The following is a 5,152-nucleotide window of genomic DNA, read 5'->3' on the forward strand; positions in this document are numbered from 1 at the left end:
GGGCAGAGGGGGCGGCGGGTGGCGAGAGGGGCTGGCCGCCGGTCATTTGTTCCAATGCGCGGGCCGACACGCGGCTCACGCGGCGAGGGGCAATGAGTAATTGGTCGAGATCGATAGAAAGACTTTTGCAGAGCCACGCACGGGGCGCGCAGCTATCGAGTGGGCAGCGGGAGGGAAAAGTAAGAGTGTTTTCATGTAGGCTAGCGCGTTTGTTGTTGCGACAATAACAGATTTTCGTTATGCCGTGTTTTATATGCGCGACCAGGAAGGAGTACTGCGCGTTTGAAATTCCCGCCGACGCAAATCATTACTCACTTGACCCTCTCAGTGCATCACGATCACGCCCCGTATGGACCCGCAGCGGCAGCAGCCAGTGCGTCCGTCAGGGGTGACTCCCAGGTGGGGGAGGCAGGCGGGCCGGAGGCATGGGGCGCACCGGCGGCGGCTGCGGCCCGCGCCGTTCTCACGAGAGGAACAGGTTCCTCTTCTCTTTTAATCGCACCGATTTGTCGTGGAACCTTATCGGGGAGCGACGCGAGGGGCAGAGCGAGTTAGAGCTAGCCGCCCCGGAGTCGAAAAGTAAGTTGGAACAACACTGTTAGGCTGCCGCAGCCGCCGCCGAAGCCCGACCCGGTCGACCCGCGCCGCGACCCCCGCGGGCCGCGCGCGCCCTCATAGCATCAACGCAAGAACAACAAAAATAAAGTCTCCCATAGGTTCACTCGGGTTTAGTCTCTCTGCCTGATTGTCGGAGCGCCAGCCAGGACTCCGTCCATCATTCATACTTTCAGTGATCTATTACTCTGCCTCTCAGCCGCCCAGTAGGAGGCGGGACCCGGCGGGGGGACCCGGGGGACCTCACGGCAGCAGCGCCGCACACGCATAATTAAAACCAAAGGAACGCTCCCACTCGCTCCCACCCGCCGCTCCTCCACCCCGTCCCCTCTCTCCCTCCCTCTCTCTCTCTTGCCCTTCCGGCTGCAGCAGGGGAGCGGGAGGATATTACCGTATGGTACGTGCGCGGGCACCGCGGGTCATCGACGGTGGTGCCGGGCCGGTCTCGCTCGTAATGGGAAATCGAATTCAAAATACTTAATCAGAATAATAAGAAGAATGATAAAAGCGAGAGAGAGAGAAAAGAATTAAAGGCACGAAAACGGTTGACGTTGGCGCGCGCACTTTTAATGGGCGGCTTCCCATAATGAAAATAACCATTAACCGCAACGCACCACCGGTTTGGCGAAGCCCGGCTCAAAGCTGCGCCTCTCCACGGGCGCAATGTAATATATAAAGCAGCAAGAGTTGTCCGCGCGGACGCTTTTCCTTCGGTGCCCTGCAGTGAGTGTCAGCGCATGTGTGTGTATGTGTGAGCCAGTGCATGTGTGTGTGTGAGTGCGCGCGTGTGTCCCCGGGTCGTCTGTCGCCCGCCCCGCTGGCGCGGATAGTAAATTGATTGATGGCATATCACCCGGGTGGTGGGGCTGTGGCGCCTCGGGCCTCGGGGCCGGCCGCCGCCGACCGACTGCCCGCCGAGCAGGTGAAGTAATTGGTGCTGACGACGGGGAGGCGGAACTGCGCCATCAAAAAGAATCTAGTTTTCATCGGGCGTAATAATCACTCACTAAATGAACCGCGCACGCGAGCCAGCCAGCCGCCGCGCGCCGCCGCCAAATATACACACACACAAACTCACTCACACTCATATACATTTTTGGGGGGGAAGACGTGTGTGGAAAATTGAAAATTAATTATAATACGGAAACGCTATGCGCGCGGCGGCGACGCAGCGGGAGGTTGCCGCGGGGACGGCCCGTTATAATAATTGCTTCTTTATATTCTCGTTTTATCCAATAATCATAATCTGGACACAAAAATCTTTTCGGCAGCGCGCGGCCGAGTGAGTGCGGAGAAGCAGAGAGGAGATGAATAGCTTTCAAATATCAATTTGTCGCCGCAGCGGAACAAACAATACGACAAATTTCACCTGTCGGTCAGCCGGGTTCGGCTGCTGCTGGACGGTAAGTAATGAGACCGGCTGGGCAGGCGCAGCGCCCCTCCACAAATGTGTCCGGACACGGCGTGGCGTGGGAGAGGAAGAGGGGACAACGGGAGGCTGATGACGGTCCAGTCCAGCAGCAGCAGCAGCACCCCCTAACTGCTCTCGTGTACTTCGCCCCACTACAGGAGAAAGCAAAGCCACACCGGATAAAAGGAAATAGTTCACTTACCTGCGAGACGTCCGTCCACCTCCTCTCGCTCTCGCCCTGCCGGGCCGGCCGCCGCCCCTCGTCCTGTACTATCTATGGCATCCTCACACGGCGATTTCTCATCACCTCTGGCCGTGGCTGGCGGCCGACGAGGTGGACGCGCGACTGCAACAAATGAGCCCAATCGTTAGAGATGTTTGGGTGCTCCACTTTGTGTCCCCTCCCCCCAAAATGCTCTACCATCTCCTTTTTCTTTTTTTTTCTTTTTCGTTTTTTTTTTCTGGGTGCTGTGACCGGGCGCAGAGACGGTCGGCGGCGGGTCCACGACGACGGCGCGGGAGACGCATGAGCGACACGACAGGTCGTTAAGCCCCGCGGCGGGCGTGTCCGCGCCGCGTTGTCCACGCGTGTCCCGCCGTGTCCCGAGTTGCGTACCTACGTATACGTTCTGGCGCGTGGGTGAGGAAGGAAAGGAACATTGAGGAAGCTACCCCATAAGAGGAACAAGAAGAAGGTGTCCGTCCGAAGGTGGCGTGGCGTAGCGCCGTCCCTAACCAAAAGTGGGAAATGAGCGACAGTCTCGTAGAGGTTAGGATGCGTGTCGTTGGAGTTCGAACAGTTTAGAACGGGCCTATGCATCTAGCACCTTGGTACCAACTTTACCAAAGTTTGTTTCGACAGTTGAGACATTATCATTGAGTCAAATGGTATGCCAAGGCAATATGTCCGTCCTCTAACCTAAACAACGACACCGGGGACGGTTTAGAAGATTGTGCACACTTACTTTTCCGGAGCCAAACTTTACAGAAGCACTTTTTGACACAAGATTGCTACGCCGTTGTAATGCCCGACGCAAAAAGATTTGTTTGCTTTTGGTATGCTTTCGGTACGCTATCGGTTCGCGGAGGGTCGCGCTCGGTGCGCCGATGGGTCGCCGAGGTTCGTCAGGCTCCTGGGCGACGTATCGCCAACATTCGCCGGATGTTCGCGCCGGAGCGACCTTTGTCCGTCATCGAGTCGCTCCATGCGCGGACAGAGCGACCTGAGTATGTTTTCAAGTCGCTCCGAGACGACCAGAGCGACCCCAGTACGCTTTCGGTTCACATGGAGAGCCCCGGGTAGTCGGGTATTTTCCTTCCCAGGAAACCCCGGCCGGGGGCTAGCGCTAATCCCCAGACCGGCGCACTTGAGAACAGAAGAGGACAACGATGGGGGGGCCCCGACGGCTCCTCTGCACTGCACACTGCACACTTTGGCAGCTGGACACAGCGACCACGTCAGTCTACATACGAGTTGAAGTGGCAGAGAGGACGCACTCGTAGAGAGAGGACGCATACCTCCGTACAACTATGCACATACATAATGTACGCACAATTTTAAGCGATATTATGCATAATTACGTGCAATATTGTACATAGTTACGTACATATTTTGTACGTAGGTTATGTATGTTGACAGTTGTACGCAGCTACGCACAAAACAGTACATTGTCAGTAAGTGCCCACCGGAAAATAATTTGTTCACTTTAAGTGTGCGTTCTGCTCGCGTCGCAAAGAGGGGGACTTCAGTACGCTTTCAGGTCGCTCGCGGTTCGTCGATAATAATCTTCTGGCCCGTAGAGCCCCGAGGCTGGCCGAGGAGGGACCCCGGTATCGGACACGGTCCTCTTACCGGCGAACTCGTGGTCTAGTGGTCAAAGCCACGGGTTCCTAACTCGGATGACCGAGGTTCGAGTCCCAGCAAAGGTAAAGTACTTTCCAATTAAATGTCATTAAATAAAATTACTACGGTGAAATAGAGGAAGAGGGAGGGGGCCAGGGAAAGGTAACAATCGATAAAAACCACAAAGAAAATATTTTCCTTTTTGGCTATCGAAATACTGCTGCCTACCCGCGCCCCGCACATCTCCTACCCCCGGGTACTGCCCTACCCGCACCCCCTACCGCAGCCCAACCACGGCTGCACCCCCAGCTGCACCCCCGGCTGCATATTGCCCCCCCCCCTAGATTCCTACATCAAATGTGCATCTAGAGCGTACTGAAAACGAACATTTGGCGTACTGCAAGCGAACACTCAGCGCACTGGCAGCGTACCACAGGAAAACGAACTATGTTCGCTCTGGGTTCGTCAAAGCGCGCGAAGTGATACATATGCGCACCTTTTGTGAACTTGGGCGAATCATTCGCGAACTCGTAGAGAGGGTCGCAACTAGTACGTTTTAGGTTTGTCACGACGAACTGAAAGCAATCTAGTTGCGTACAGGAAATTTTGCGTCGGGTGTGCACCCAAGTTGCCCATACACTACAGTATGTACCGAGAATAAAAATTTCGTGATGCTGTGCGGGATCGAGTGCCCCGGTTAGTCCGGCCCGGGCGCCGGGCGCGCCCGAATGGCGGGCACGCGACCTGGCGGCTCGGCCGCGCGGCTAGGATGAAAAAGTTAATAGAGCTCGAGCAGCAAAAAAGGGAAATGGGCGTCGTCGCGTTGGCGTGCGCCGCCACCGCTCCGCTCTGCCCTCTGGCCGCGCTAAGCTGCCTTCGCCCGGGGCTGATTCGCGCCGCCTCTCCTAGCGCCCGCTAGCGCCCCCTGGGAAAGACGTGGACGGGTATGAGAAATTATAACCTGCGAACCCAGTATGTGTCTCCCCGCACGAAAGGGGTGTGCTTCGACCGGGTGCGGCTCGACCCAGTCGTCTCGTCGGCTTCCATTCCGGGGCCGCGGGGCACTCGCCGAGGATGCAATGGTTCGGCCGGCATAATCAGACAGCTGCCGCGAGAAAATGAAGATATTTACGTCCTCCCGGTAAGGTACCCAATGCAGACACAGCTCATAGCGGCGGCGCCGGTGAGGGTGGTGGTGGTGGCGGCAGCGGGTGGAGTCAGGAAAGGGTGAAAGCGGGGAAGAGGGGCGAGTGGGTGGTGGTGGTGGTGGGAGGCGGAGGGTT

Source organism: Frankliniella occidentalis, unplaced genomic scaffold (assembly GCF_000697945.3).
Source record: "Frankliniella occidentalis isolate FOCC.00 unplaced genomic scaffold, Focc_3.1 Scaffold306, whole genome shotgun sequence".
NCBI lineage: Eukaryota > Metazoa > Arthropoda > Insecta > Thysanoptera > Thripidae > Frankliniella > Frankliniella occidentalis.